We start from the raw sequence: 17,450 nt of genomic DNA, 5'->3' as shown, positions 1-17,450 counted from the left end.
TACATTGATATATTGATAAGAAATATGAGTATCTCCACCTCTTTATATTAGAGGGTAATTGTCATAGTCTCAAGAATATAACCCAACAAAATAATATAATACATAAGAAGTTCAAAAACACCTTTGACCTTCACTGCAATTGAACAGGTCTTCCTCTAACCAAGCCTTTAAGCATAAGGGACTGCATCTCTATGAATAACTTTTTCCTCATGGGAAAAATTAAAGGTCAAGTTAGATGATGGATTTTGTAGCTCAAAGATAGAATTTGTTTGTTTTTGTGTTTGCTTTATCAGTAATCATACACAAATACATATTCTACTGTTACTAACATGTGCCCATATTCTTTTTAAAGATGTATGTAGGTAAATCAGTCTGGAATGAATATCAAGGACCACCTTTTAGAAGGAAAGGGGCTGTAAAGGAAAGCTTAGGGGGTGACCACCTCTTTTAGTGGTAAATTATGTTTCACAATTTATTTATTATTTATTTGCAGATGATAAGAGATGGTATAGAACTTAATATTGCCCAATTATATGAGAGGAAAAAAAACAGTAGTTCCCAACTTGATATGTATCTCCAGGCAACAAATGAAGTTCTTTTTAAAATTATGCCTGGAATTCAATAACCAGAGTGGGTGGTGTTTGAAAAGCTTCATAAGTAATTATAATATGCAACATGTTCTCTTCTATTACTTGTAGGAGTAAAAAGTTAATGGATGTTGTCTTCTGGCACCACAGTCAGTTTTAGTTTTCTGGCATTTGTAACCAGAGGTGTAAATGTTATATCTAAAAATTGATTTCAAGTATATATTCTACTGAATTTGTCTTCAATTGGTTTGTATCTAATGGATATTATGTAAAATAGTGGGTTTTTATTTAACTCTGGTTTTGATACAAATTCAAAATCACTTATTAATGTATACAATGTATAAAAATATTAAGCAGCCTTCTTTGGTGTACAAGTCATGTAAATATTTTCTTTTGCAATAAGTAAACTTAATATGTGTTTGAAGTTGTCATTATATGGGAACAAAGTTAAATCTCGGTTAAATTTATTGTTCCATTTATGTACATTTGTAGTTAAGATCCTTTTAAGTCATACAATGACATAAATCAATAGGTCTTGTCATCTTTGGTCTTCATGTATAAAAACTTTCTTTGAGACTTACATCCTTCTACCTTTTCCTCAATTATCAATCCACTCAGAGAACTTTGATATTGTTTCTTGATGATGTGGGATGCAAATTGAATCTAGATCTCTCTTTTATGTCCTAGCACCTTTTTGTACTGATTAATGACTATAACAAATGTGACAGTCTCAAATTTAAAACACTTCAGTATTTTTGTGCCAATTTAGATAAAAACAAAGGCATTTGACCTTTTAAGACTATGACAGAGTAGAAACTCTGCGATGTTAACTCAGGTACAAAGGCCATTTCTATATTGCACTAAGGAAGATATTGTAAGGTAGAACTTATTTTCTGTGTGTTATGTGGGAAATGTGGTTCAATATGTTCAAATGTGCCTTGGGATTCCTTATCCTAGCTGGGATTTTATTTGTATTGATTGTAGCATATCTATTTATTTCAACATTTCATTTTATCATTCTTTTCCTGATATGATTTTCAAATTAAAAAAACAATTGAACACCTTTTTTCTAGTCATTCCTGCTATAATATTCCTACTATAAATCAAAGGATATCACAAGTTTTATGTGTATTAAAGAAAAGATTGTTGGATAACAGCAAACATGAGAAAAAGTACCAGCTAATGTCTCCAGATTAAATCTTATATTTATATATGTGATCTTTAATGAAGAAAGATAACATTCCACTAATAGCTAGAATTTTTACTTTTCTTATATCTTCCTAAGTCAGATTCTCTTGTATGGATTTCTTTGAGAATCATTATTGTTTTTCCATTGAAAGGGGCCAAAGATGACAGGGAATCTAACCTCAAGAAGTGTCTGCCTAGAGAGTAACTTCATTACACATGAATGAAACCACAAACACTCAGAATTCTTTTATCCTGCGTTATATGAGTCATCCACCTTTTTTTTTCTTTTTTCTTTCTTTTCAGTTTCTTTTTGATTTCTCTGTATCTGGATTATATCTGTCTTCAGATATGTAAATGCTACTTTGGCAAGAATCAAAGTCTTTGGCACCTGTATTAAAAAGAAGATAGTGGAGCTTACTACAAAATGAGTTACCTTAGAAAAAATGTGTAACTCAATACTTACCAACATTTCTACCATTACTCTATTTTCTCCTTCAGGAAAAAGATACATCTAAAGATTGAGTTCACATACATGATTCTCTCTATACACTCATGGTTGAAAAAATAATCCAGAAACAATACTGTCAATTCCTCTTCACATAATATGCAGAAATAAAAGAAATGCAATCAAACTAAATCTTGTAATATTGGTAAGTTTTCTAAAAGTTTGTTTATTAATAAGAAGGGATATTTGTTGATTTCTATAGGATAGCTCATACCAATCTTTCTGAAACTCTTCCAAAAACTGAAGAGTTCCCATGTGCAAAGCAGTGCTATTCACAATATACAAATTATGAAATAACCTCTGACAGATGAAAGAATAAAACAAATGTGGTGTGTTTGTGCATCAAGTACTACTCAGTCTTTCAAAAGGAGGAAATTCTGTCATTTGCAAGATCATAGATGTAATTAGAGAACATTATGTGAAGTAAAATGAAACAGCACAGGAAGACTAAGATTACACATTCCCACTTACCTGGGAAATCTAAGCAAGGACTCACAGAGACAGAGAGTGGAATGGTGGTTGGACAGCCTAGTGGCGAGGGAGGATGGGGAAATAATGATGAAAGGGGTGATTTCTCAATTAGACAGGAAGAATTCTTTATTGAAATTGATTCTCATCATGGTGAATATAGTTCACATTTGTATTGCACATTTCAAAATTGCTAAAAAATAAATTTCAAATGTTATCACCAAAAATTAAGTATTTGAGGTGATAACTATGTTGCCTAGATTGATTTATTTAGTCTACACTATATCCATAAGTCATAACATCATTTATACATATGTATATCTCACCATATATCCATACAATTATAAATTATCAACATACAGTTAAAAATGACAAAAAAGAGTTAAACTGATCCTAAGTCCACATAATGTGAGAATTAACAAGTTAAGAGAATCTGAAAAATGAAAATAACCTATATATTGATTTATAAACTATTTACCACAAGTAGAGATTTATCTAATAGAAACTTGAAACTTCTGAATAAAGTCCCCACATTAAACAAATTTCTCTCTTCTAATTTTGAGCTATACACTTTATCTTGAGGAAGCTGTCTTAATTTAGAAGAATAATTTTGAGTTGGGTTGGTGGTACACATTTGTAATCCCAACTACTCATGTGGCAGAGATCTGGAAGATTTTGGTTTTGGGTGAGCTAGAGCAAAAAGTTCATAGGACCCCATCTCAACATATTGACTATGCATGTTGGTATGGATCTGTAATTGGAGCTATGAAGGATGCATTGGTAGGAGATTTTGGTCTGAGCACAGCACTGAGCAAAAGTATAAGACACTATATTAAAAATACTTAAGAGCAAAAAAGGACTGACGACATGGGTCAAGTGGTAGAGCATCTGCCTAGCAAGTGGGAGCACCTGAATTAAAATGGGAGATTGATAAATAAATAAATAAATAAATAAAATGACAGAGATGACAGAAGACAGAGAGAAACTAATTTGAAAATGCAAAGAAGTTGATTTTTTTCCTGCCTGACCCCAGTAGAATGTGTCCCACTACTTGATAAGTAATTTCATGTAGGGCACTAAGACACTGAACTTAGGCTCTTATTACAATTACAGCAGTTTCAAATATGGAAATGGTACTTAAAAATGACTTGTCCTCTATTCTCACTTCATTAATCAAGAAATCATGTGTCAAGTTAGCGACTTTTTCAAGAAAATGTATTTAAGCATTATCCTTCCTAACACACGTTCATTGAGTTCTGTGATAGTCCAGGTATTGCTCCAAACCCAGAACTGACCCAGAAAAGTCTTACTTGGAACTTGACATTGTTTCTTCAAGGCAGGGAGGTCACAGAAACAGCCTGGTTGTCTTCAGTGTTTTAAATGTTAATTTCATAAAGAGGAATGCATGCTTTAAAATAGACATCAAATGGATACAGACACAAAAACATAAGCCACATTCTTTCAATAAGACAATCCCTGGAGAAAACTCCTGAGAGGGTGTGGGGGAAAGGGAAGAAAAAGTTAGTTTCCTTTTGTGGCATAGATAAGAGAACTTGAAAAATATCCTTAATGAGAGCTGCTGCTCATGTGAGGGAAAGATAGGTGACCACTTCTTGTCTTTCAGATATTTTTTCCTACTCCAAAGACAGGTTATGTCATGCAGCTGTTTGAAATATTAGAAGGCTTATTTTAAAATTCCTTATGTAGTTGAAATGAATAAATTCTATTTGTTGGGGGAAAATTACTTTAGGGCCTTTGCCTTACTTGTCCTGACCTACTGAGTGACTTATGCATGGAAATGTTCTCCACAGAGGACATAGAGAAGAAAGTTTTAAAATAATGATTTTATTTTACTCTTTAAAATACTTTTGCTGATTCCAAAATAATACTGATTCAAATGTAGATTATCTCGAAAGTTATAGAAATAAAAATAAGAAAACAAAAGTAAAACACTTCTCATAGTTTTAAGCTATAAGACTAACATTTTTATATATGCATGTTACTTTTAAATTTTCTGAGATGAGACTATAGATATTTTTGGAATTTTTTCACATGACTTTATATTGCCAACATTTTTATGCTGATGAATCAGTTTCTACAACATGATTTTACTGTCTGAATAATATTCCATTATATTCATGTACCAAGTTTTATTTAATGTATTCCCTATAATTTCATTTTCAGGTTATAGTAAAATTTTGTATTTTACTTATATTTTAAAGACAAAATCATTGAGAGAGTTTTAAAAACCCAGAAACATAATTTTCATTTTCTTATTTAAGGCAAAGAATTTTTCTGTTTTGCTGTTCTCAATTTTCCTATATTATTTTTACTATCAGGTTAAAGAATCTAAGTTATTCATTAAAAAAAATCATGGCACCATAGTCTTCCCTTTCAAGTTAGCAGCCATGCATGCAAGAGAATTACCTAATTATTCTTTTTCCCTTTTCAATACTTTAGAAGAAGAGACATAATTTGAGTTTTAGTCTTTGCCTCTAATAACTCTCAAACAATTATCTACAGCAGGTACAATTCATAGAAACAGTTTGTTAATCAAACCCTCAGGTCACTGTGTAGAAATTGATGGCACCCCTGTACAAGAGTTTTGCTTCATCCAAAATATATCAACTTAAAAACCATATTCCTTACCCTCTATAATACTTACAACTTTGTGTGTGAAGGGGCAAAACTGTACCAAAAATGAATTCTGATTAAATCACTTGAGAAATACCTTCCTAGCCAAGCAAACAGTTCACTTTGCAAACAAAAATAGAAAACACATCAATCAAGACACATCAGAAAGAACAGAAGGAGAAGCAAAGGAAAGAGAAAAAAGAAATAGCTCTGTGCTATTTCCCCACGTTCTTCATTTGAAGTTTCGTAACTCATTACCCAGGCATATGGGCAGAGTAAGATCTGCTGAATGTTTCAAATTAGAATGATGAATATCTTATGTTTTAAACTCCAGAACTATTTTTAAATAAAAAAATACTCTAGGTTGGCCTTTATAGTCAAAGTTTTTCCTTAAGATTATCAAACTAAATGAAAATTAAAATGATAGAAATTTATTTTTATTTCCAAATCCAGAAGTTTGCTTGCTTAGTACTTAGATATTTATGGCAATAAGAAGACATTTCAGTATCTTATCAAAAAATAAGGTGATAAAAGAATTAGTTCTAGAAATTCAGATATGGGAAAACCCAAGAATACTTTTTTCAGTAAGCAGAAAATTAAGTCAACTTTATATAATTGTCTGACAAATTTACTTATTGAGAATTAAACTGAAGGATTAACAAATATGAAATAGATTACTTAAAGCAAAGAAGCTCAATGTGTAATCCAGCAAATGCATTTCACTTCATGCACCTTTTACTCTGTTTTATTTAATTCTTTCCATCTTACATTTGGCCTTCAGTTTTATGTAGAAGGACAAATGACTGTCATCTTTACAACCAACACTGGAGTCTTTCAAACAAAAATGTCATTCAAGTGTCCTGTTTAAACTGCTAGATATTTAACATTTTATTCTCATTAGAGGATCAAAGTAAATCTGACTTGATAAATGTCTTCAGGTGGCTTACCACACCAGGAAATGTAGTTCTATTTTATTTTTTCAGCCATTTTACTCTTCACCAAGGCACATTGCAAATGCATCCAAATAATCTGAATAATCTGATGTCTAGGATTAGGTAAAGAAAATAGAAGCCCTTAAAATATGTAGTTATAAATGGTTGACATTTAAGTATTTCAATATCCAATTTAATTTCCACCTATGATATTACCTGGAGAACAAGAAAAATAAAGTACTCAAGGTAAAAACTGGAATCAGAGATAAAAACTTGGTCTTCTGTACACTAATGGATATCACACTTATTAGGTGTATTGTACTGGATTCCATCGTGTAAGATTCAGGTTATGTGAATGTGATGCTATTATATCTCTGTGTTTGATTTTTTCCCAAGATAAAAATCAGTGTCTAAAAGAAGTGAAGGATAATAATGGTGTTCTGAGGGCAGGGAGGAGCCTTCCACTCTATGCAGCCACTGATGACTCTGTAGAGCCCTCTGTGCAGGAGTGAAGTGTGCTTCATGAAGTTAAGCAGAAGGAAGAGACATTACCTACCATAGTACAGAGACAAAAGCTTCTAAGAGATGCAGCCTTCTTATTGACCCTATAAGAGAAAATATTATCTTCAGGGATTAAAATCTTCATGGGGAAACAGGTACTTGAATTTAGTATTTGAACAACAAAATCTAAATGACAAACAGCTCTCCAATGAGATGTGCTTTATTGTCAAGCCACAGATACTAAAATTATGAAGTTGGTATCAATGCTCTAAAGGTGAAGCTAAGTTATATAACTGAGTATTTTAATAAGGAAAATGTGTCTTTGGAAGTTCTGGCCCTAGAATTTATCCTCAAGATGAAAATACTTAGGATATAGATTTCTCTTTTGTTATAATGATTGTTTCTACATTAATACCATGTGGCTTTATTGTACATTACTATGTACACCCACAATTTATTATTAGCTTTCTGCTATTCATGAAAGGAAAAAATGTCATTTTTATTTTGCTAATATCGACTAAAGGCAACAACTCAATAGCCACCTTTGTTTTCTTCCAACAAGCACTTGATTTGGAAGTAGTAAAATTATAATTAGACAGACCACTGAAAGTGAATACAGCCCATGAACATACCTGCATAAATTAGCTAGCTGATTTTATCAGGAGAACAAAGAGAATACAATGGAGAAAACATGATCTTTCAACAAATATTGCTAGAACAATTGTATATATACATGCAAAACAATGAATCTAGATACAAACCTCACATCTTTCACAAAAATTAACTGTAAATACACTATAGAACTAAAACTAAAATGGAAAACTACAAAAATCCTACAATATCAGAGAAAATCTACGTAGTATTAGATTTTGGTGTTTACTCTTATAACACCCAAAGTGCAATCCCCTGAAAGAAAGTGTTGATAAGCTGGATTTCATCACAATTAAAGTATTAAAAATTTTTATGTCAAATGAATAAAAACACAAGCCACAGAATGCAAGAAAATATTTTCAAATGAGAGATCTGATGATGGACTATCTTCTAAAATAGACAAAGACCTCTAAGAATTCAATAATACAAAACAAAAAAACTTAATTACAAGTTGGAAATATTACCTGAATAGATATTTGACAAAAGAATACACATAAATGGCAAATAAGTATATGAAAAATGTTCAACATCATAAGTGTCCAGGGAAGTACAAGTTAATAAGCAATTAGATGTCATTGTACATCTTAAGGATGCCATCTAATGAATGGCTACAATGCAGAACACTGAGGAAGGACACTTAGTGCTGTTGAGGAGGTGGAGTTAGAGGAGCCAACGTTCACTGCTAGTGGCAATGCAAGATAGTGCAGCCATACTGGGTGGTACAGCAAGATGGTACAGTTATTTGGTACATTCTTACAAAACAAAACAAATACTCTGATAGTTACTCAAAGAGGTAGAAAATTCATATAAAACTGCACAAATATGTTTGTAGTATCTTTATTTGTAGATTATAAATTTTTGAAGTAATCAAGATGTCTGTTTGTAGGTAAATCAATCAGTAAACTTTGGCACATGCAGAATATAATGACATGGAATACTATTCAACCTAAGAAGAAATGAAGAAATGAGATGTGAAATAATTAAAATAATTGGGGGAAACTTGAATGTTCTGGCCAAGTATGCCAATCTAGAAAGGCTGCATCCTGTGTGATTCCAGTATATGATAGTTTGGAAAAGGCAAAACCATGGATACTAAAAAAATATTAGTGACTGCCAAGGGCTAGAGATGAGGGAAGAATACATTGAGAGAGAACAGAGGAATTTTAAGACAGTGAACCTACTATTAAGATACTAAAATGGTAGGATCATCTTATATACATTTTTCTAATCCAATAACATATACAATACCGAGAGAAATCCTTAACACAAATTATAGAATTTAGCTCATTACTATGTCTTACTGTTTGTACAATGATGTTAACAAATGCCAATAAACATTAGACTCTGGAAGAATGATTGTAACACTATCTATGTGTAGAGACTGGCAGAGACTATGTGGGAACGTTCTGCACTTTCTACTCAATGTTTTTGTGAACCCAAAACTGATCTAAACATACACACTAATACACACACATATCCACTTGCCCATTCTGATTTGTGATCATTCAGCATGTGTGTTGTTATTTTAACTAATGGATGGATGATTAGTTGTGCAAAGCAAATTACATTTGAGAACTCTGATTCTACAGTCTTTGTTATATTTCAATAACATTAAGATGCAAAAGGATTTGAATCATTTATGCTATCTCTTTGCTTATTAGAGTTTCTCTTTATCTCTATTTGATGTACCTTTTATTTTTTTAAATGTGGATTCTAGGAGATGTTTTATATAAAATAAACATTGAATAATTTTACTAATCCTCAATTCACACAGAAACACTCCTTAGGAATCTGTGTACAAGAAATGGGAAATTAGGTTTTTGAAGTAAAATAGTCAAAATAATCTTGCCCTTAAGAAAACCAACTTCCATAATAGAGTTCCCTTGAGAACATAATCTTGTTTTCATTGGATCATAGCTTTTACACTAACAAAATACTTGCATGTTTTCATGTTATAAACATGATGAAGCCATTCAGATCTGATTTGTATTCATTTATTTAAATTCTATTACCTGAATTAGGTATGATTTTAATATTATATCAATTATATAAAAGATTTAACACTGGCAGACCATTTATGAAGATAAGTGGTGAACAATTATCAATAAAAATCATGCTCAATTGAATTTTATTTCATATTGTTTGATTTGGAGGTATACAAATTATTGAACAATGATTAGGCTTACTTTGATTTTCTGAGCATTTACCCACTCTTGACTATGTGATCTTTTACTAATAATATTTTCCTTTCTATGACATAAAGTTGCTAATTATTCTGTTTATAAAGTTGAAAAATCTGTTAGAGTAATTTTAATATCTGTAGATTATTTTCACTATATTCCTAAGAAAATGAAGCTCAAATTCACATATCAGATAAGCAACCTCTTTTTTGTTTCAGATAATTATTTTAACTAATTTTAAATTTACAGCAAAGTTGCACAATTAGTATGGAGATTCTTGGTACTCTTCAATTAATTTCCCCTCATTTTTTTCTGGGAACACTTAAGATATACTGACCATGGGAACATTAAAATTTATTTAAGGTATTCAAAGTTAATTTCCACTGTGTTTTATGACTTCCTTCATTATAAAATTTGGAAAAGTAGCCATGGACCAAATCAGAGAGTAACATCTGTTTATGATATACTTGACATAATTCTTCTCTGATATAGCCACAATAAGGCACTGTTCATTGTCACTGTTTAGGACAATGCTATTTCTACTTGTATGAGTGCTCCAGTGTCAGCTCCATCAGGGATTTCCCCAGTTTCAGAGAGCTACCTTATCCAAGGTCAGGTGCTCATTGGAGTAGACTGAATCTGGTTAATGAGTGAGACATCAGATATAAAGGCTTGGCCATTTCAACCAAGTGCAAAACATTCTTCATGGTAATAATCCTTTCTAAGCACTCTTGTTTTTGGTCAGGTTTTGTGGGATCTGTATTACAACTGAATTATTCTGCTTACTTCTACATCTGTCTCTGTTATCTTTCCACAGCTGTTGATTTCAATGAATTTCTCATATTCCAAATGCTCTTTCAGTAAAGTCTTCCAGAATATCCAACTCTCCAGATTTGGCTGTGTATCATTACAATTCTCTCTTACATTCTAAGCTCCATAGATGTTTTCTCTGAAATCCAAAATTTACTAAGGCAAGAATGCTAACTAGGTCCTAATATGAAATCTATTATGTGTTTTAAGTTTTTATTAGTGCACATTAATTGCACAATGTGGGAAATGCATTGTGATATTTCTGCTAATCTTTCAATCATATTTACCCACCCATTATTCTTTCTCATTCCCCTATCACTCCATCCCCCACTTTTAAATTTTTTTATAAATTTTTAATTGGCTTCATTATTACCTGTGCATAAATGCATACAATATGTGCTTCAGTTATAATTCTCCCACCCTAAAATCTGTTATGTTTTAATTGGTTCAATAATTTTAATCAGTTAGCCAAACAGCTGAAAAAAAGCAAGTCAATAAAATAAGGAACAACAACAGTAACAAAATAGTAGCCAGGCTTGTTAAGAGAAAGAAAAAAAAAACGAAAGAAAGAAAGGGAACAAAAGAGAGAAAGAAGAAAGAGAGGGAAAGAGAGAAAGCAAAAGAAAGAAAGAGAAAGAAGGAAAGAAAGAAGGAAGGAAAAGAGTGTGGGAGGGAGGGAAGGAAGGAAGGGGAACAAATGCAAATAAAATGGAGAAAAAGCATGGTAGAAAAATCAAAAGGTACAGAAATATTGATATAAGCAAGTATGCGATTATTACATTGCAATATTCTTTAACACCACAAAGTAATATTTGATCTGCTATAAACAATTTGCAAAATCATATAGATTGGTGAGAGTACTTACATTCCAAAATGGAATCTTTTTTTAAACATTAACTAAAAGTGAGATCTGTTTTCTTTCTTAATTTTTCCAAAGTAAAATAAAATTTAAAAAAAGGCAATAAAATCAAAGTAAGTGAATGAAGGAATCAACAAATAAATACATTTAAAACAAATCAGCCAACAAATAAATAAACTTAATCATGACCTGTTGTCATAACAATTATACAATATTCCTGCAGTTTTAATCAATATGCAGATTTCATGCTCCTGGAAACAGTTCATTTTTATCTACTACTTTTTTTCTGCAGTGCCACTTGAAGGATCTTTTGTCGTGGTTACCAGGAGTAAAACTGGACTGCAACAAACATTAAGACAATATATCCTGAGTGTGCAGAAACTGAATTGATAATAATTTGTTGAGTAAACTAAATACTAAATTAAAAAGGATGAGACAAGCTAAAATGATATGGAAAAATAGAATGACTTGAGAGAGCAAACTGAGTGCAAACCTCAATGTTAGGTTAGGGTTGCATCTTATGAAATGGAGGAGAATTACGTGTTACCTTAAATAATATATTTTTATAGAAATTAAACTAAACAGAGTTGAAACAAGTGTCTGGAATATGTTATAATGATTAAGAATTTAATGAGAAAGATTTTGATTCAGAGACTTAAAAATATACATTTAAATATTCAATCTGCAAGCTTGATATCAGACACAGTATTTTTCTAAAAAATATTCCATTATGCATACAAAGTTAAAAGTTTGCAGATTGGTGAAAAGGATATATTAAGATTCAAAGTTTTAGTTTCCAAAGAAAGCTTTGTTGAATGTGTAAAAAAAATTAGCTGTGCTTGAGAAGTGGATGAAGTTATTCTGTGAACAACTGAAACATCAACCTCCCTTATTGTTGATAGTTTTCTTGAAATAGTATGTATAGTAGAATAAAAAATTAATTTAGCTGAAGGACAGAAACTTCCTTTCATTTCCTATAATATCCAGCTGAGAAAAATAGCATTCAGAAATTAAATGTTTTTCTCAGTGACAGTTACTAGGTAGCAACAGAATGTATTTGTATTATTGTTTTCAATGGGAGTCATTTCCCTTCCAAATTTTTGTAGATATGACCTCACTGGACAATTGTTATATTCTTCTATGGTGGATATATCGGCAAGTCTTTGTCAAAGTAGTACTTCCTTATGTTAGAAGTAAATGAGCTGGTGGAGTGCCTCAATTGGTTTAGCAACTGCCTAGAAATAAAATGAAATAATGGAGTCTCTCACCACAGAAATAAAGTGAAAAAGACTTTTGCTCTCCTACAAGTAAGAAAGAGTATAAAATGGAAAGTAAAAGTTCTGAACCTTCTAAAGCAATTTAGGCTTCATCCATAATTGATCACATATTCACACACTCAACCATTCTGTGGTAACATCTGTGTTAAAGAGCAATGGAATCTTGGGAAAGATTTGTGCCTCTGTCTCATATATGAATATATTTTTGATTTTGTTATCAGACTGTAAATATGCACTATGAATAATAAATCTTCATTATTCAGCTGTAAAATGTTACGGCAGCAAAGACTAGCAAATTTAAATATTTATTTAGTTTTAAACAAATAAACATTTTTTGCTTAGGTAAAATTCAATCTAATTTAAAAACAATTTGAAAAAAATAAAAAAATAAAAACAATTTGAAAGTATATTTTGCATAATATATCATGAAATCTAAACTGCAACATGTAAAACATAGAACAATTTACTAATGAAAATAAATTAAATCCAAGGTACTTTATAGTTACTCTATAAATGTTACTTTAAAAATAATATCAGACTATGAAGCTATTTAATGGTATAGTTTGAAAGTTATCAGTTTAATTAAGTTTAGCATATGTTAAGTCTATTGCAAATAGAATGATTTAAATTGTTTTGTGCTTTTCATTTACAATGCCAGGCCCAAACTCCAACTTCACATGTCTTTTATATTCTTATTTTCTGTACCATATTCAGCATACATATTTACACATGTGATGTATTCCTTAGGTAGTGCTCCAAACTTTGTATTTAGGTAAAATATTTTTTCTTACTATATTATATAATCCAATAATCATATAAGAACTGCCATATTTTACATATCTCATTTCTTACCCACCATTGCTTGGCCCTAAGATGGCTCTTTAACTCAAAGTTTAGCAACTCCACATTAGTCAAGCGACTTGTTTACGGACAGGTATTATATTAGTTAGGAATATCCAAAGAAACAGACCAACAGAATCTATACACATAAAGATACATATTTACTTTAAGGATCTTGCTCATAGTCTTTTTTTTTTTTTTCATTTTTCTTTTATTATTCATATGTGCATACAAGGCTTGGTTCATTTCTCCCCCCTGCCCCCACCCCCTCCCTTACCACCCACTCCGCCCCCTCCCGCTCCCCCCCTCAATACCCAGCAGAAACTATTTTGCCCTTATCTCTAATTTTGTTGTAGAGAGAGTATAAGCAATAATAGGAAGGAACAGGGGTTTTGCTGGTTGAGATAAGGATAGCTATACAGGGCATTGACTCACATTGATTTCCTGTGCGTGGGTGTTACATTCTAGGTTAATTCTTTTTGATCTAACCTTTTCTCTAGTACCTGTTCCCCTTTTCCTATTGGCCTCAGTTGCTTTAAGGTATCTGCTTTAGTTTCTCTGCGTTAAGGGCAACAAATGCTAGCTAGTTTTTTAGGTGTCTTACCTATCCTCACCCCTCTCTTGTGTGCTCTCGCTTTTATCATAGTCCAATCCCCTTGTTGTGTTTGCCCTTGATCTAATGTCCACATATGAGGGAGAACATACGATTTTTGGTTTTTTGAGCCAGGCTAACTTCACTCAGAATGATGTTCTCCAATTCCATCCATTTACCAGCGAATGATAACATTTCGTTCTTCTTCATGGCTGCATAAAATTCCATTGTGTATAGATAGATACCACATTTTCTTAATCCATTCGTCAGTGCTGGGGCATCTTGGCTGTTTCCATAACTTGGCTATTGTGAATAGCCAAGGTGGAGTATTTCCCACCTTACAATGGGAAATACTCTTTCTTCAAAGTTCTCGGATTTAAATATCAATGTCCACAAAAAGCACTTTTACTAGGACATTAGTATTTATATTTGGCAAAATATCTGAGCACCACAGCTCAGTCATGTTGATACATAAAATTAATCTTCATGGATAACTTTGTGAAATTGCACTAGCTAGACTTATACCATGGAAGTTAACCCCAGGAATAGCTTAATCCATCTCAGATATCCAAGATGAGAGATGCTTGTTTGGAAGTTTACAGGTGCCACACTTTTTGGTCATGTGGTAAGGCATTCTGAAACAAAGAAAAAATCAATAGCTTCCCCCAAAATAAAGTTGATAAACCAGGAAACTTCCTACATCTTAAATTATTCATGGAGGCCAAATATTTCAATGTTCCATTCCACTGGATTAAATGAGCAAGTAAGTCTTTTTTGTCACAACTACTTCAATTTGGGATTACTGACTGATTTGATAGTAGAAGTAAGTGAAATTTTCTGAGAGGATGAAAATAAAGGCCTCCTAGGTTTGCTTGTACAAATAGAAAATGAGCAATGAATTAAGCCATCAACACATTACCAATTTCCCCCTTTCCTGTCATAGAAAGAGTAAATAAACTGCTACTTAGTATCATATATTTCTAAAGGCCTAGCATGCAAGAAGATGCTAAAGGAATTGTTCTCTTATGTTGGATATTAATTCATGAAGAAATCTGAGCCTGGCATGGAAACATTGAGAAGCTATAATGTTCCTTCCTAGTTCTCAGTTACCAAATTTCTACTGCCTTCACCGACATAAATATACAATGTTAAGCTTCTGCAGTAGTCACTTACTTGGACTCTCTGAATTCCTATATTCTGAATTGGTTCCATCAAACCCTATTAATATGAAAATGATGCCAAGTAAAATGCAGCATTTCTCAATGTTTTTTTAAATGAAATTCATTTAAAAGAAAATATTTTCAGTGACTAAACATCAATAACTTAAGCAACTTTTATTAAAATGTTAACTTTATTTAAATTTATATTTGAAATTGATATTCTACATACCTTGATCTGATATGCTGAGACTTTTCTCATTTGATTATTTTTGATATGTAGTATGATCTCTTGATCTGATTTGTCACCTAGTCACAGAAGCCATCAGTTAGCAAACAAGTTTAAAGTCATTTTCCACATCCAGAAGGTGTTAACTATGCTTTCAAAACAAATTATAAAATTTTATTAAAAACATGAACATTATTGTAGAAATCTACACATAAACTGCAGGCTAAAAGCAGTTTAGCAAATGCTACACGATCACACCCAAACTCATTTCCCACAGCTTCTTACTACAAACACCTGTGAATCCAGTCTGCAGGTATTTTTTCACTCCAAAAATATTCTCTGGCCAAGCATGAAGACAGATTTGCAAATAATTTGATGCCTCCATAAGTGCTATACAACCAATTGATGTAATTGATGAATGGGAATCATTCTTAGGGTGAAATAACCTGGAAACATGTCCCAGTGGGACTGAGCTTCTGTAACTCACAGTGGTAACTTGTTTCCTAGTCAGCCTGCATTGACTTCCTTTCCTTCTCTTTCATATCTGTGTTCCTACCAAGTGTTTCTTGGTATAATCTATCCAGCAAAGTGCTTTTACCCTATCCCATTTCTGAGTTCTGCTTCTGTGGGAAGCCAGCATTAGAGATTTCAAGAAGTATGCATTCTGATACAGGCATACATAAACTTTAGGAGCTTTAGGAGACCTATGGCTTATCAGTGAAAGTTCTGTGAATTCCAGTTGTAAACAATCCTTAAAATCTAGTTTTCCTCTCATTCTCAGGTTCCTTCTTTAGGGTCTCAGTATGTCTCACACAGATTACTTTCATATCCTCAAGAAAAACCATCCTATTCCTTTCTTCTCTTTCTACTCCAAAATGGCATTCCATTCAGATCTCGTACAGGTCCCATTTTCTAGCACTCTTCACCACACCAACTTTGTACTAGTACCTGCAACAAGACCAATGGAATTTTTCTTTAAAATGATGATCCTTTCAAGAATCTCTAATTTGTCTGTGCTTTTCCTTCTGGCTGAAATGATCCAGCAATTCTCCAGGGGACGTTCTGCCATCTTTTCTAACTCTACAGGGGATTCTTCACTTATTTTCTGCAGTGAGTGTATCCTGCCCCCTTACATTTAGGATTACAACTTAGTGGTGATATAATGTTATGTCTGCATTATCATAAGCACTTATATTAAAGTATTGTATTGTCATAGACTTTTTTTTCCAATCTGGTAGGTGATAAAAACCTTGAAGAAAATCATATTCTTCGTGCTTTTACTGTCAGTGTGGGGGAAATTGATCATTAAGCTAATTCACCAGGTACACAGGTCCCCTCTAGAGATAAGTACATTGTTACTTAGTAGCCACTCAAGGAAAAGAAGCTATATAACTAATGACTGCATTCTCATGTGCAATAGATGTTATATCCTAACTGGAGACTGCTTTTGTCTATATTTGTATAAAATTCCTGCACTGAGCAGCCTTGGGCTGCTGCTGCTGATGGGGGCTGGCTGGCTGGTAGCCACAATGGACAATAAACCATATATAACTACACCCTGGCTCCTGTTTTCACTCTGGTCTGCACGAATCAACAGACCTACCTGCTTGGAGCAGGGTATTTGGCTCACAGTCAGGTTAGTAGGTGCTCAGCAAAATATTTAATAAATAGTCATAGTAGGTAGGGCATGCCTCAAGTGGGAGTGCCTGCCTGGCAAGCAGGAAGCCCTAAATTCAAATTCCAGGACTACGGGGAAAAAAAGCTTTGTAGTGACATTCATAGTCAGTGGTCAAGTAAAAGATGCATCCTATAATCCCAATCTTCAATGCACATATTTTCTGCTGTTTTATTTCACAATACCTCCTTGAAAACATCCAGAACTGATGCTTTGGATAAAGGTTTGCTATTGCTGAATAGCAAATAAGAATATCTATTATTACAGGCTGTGTAAATGGAGAAATATACTCTGTTTCCTACAGAGTAGTGAGAATTTGTTGTTTATACTCAAGGGTAATTAAAAAGGAGAGGAAGTTACCTTAG

Source organism: Castor canadensis, chromosome 6 (genome assembly GCF_047511655.1).
Source record: "Castor canadensis chromosome 6, mCasCan1.hap1v2, whole genome shotgun sequence".
Classification (NCBI taxonomy): Eukaryota; Metazoa; Chordata; class Mammalia; order Rodentia; family Castoridae; genus Castor; species Castor canadensis.
Note: the sequence above shows the minus strand (reverse complement) of the source record.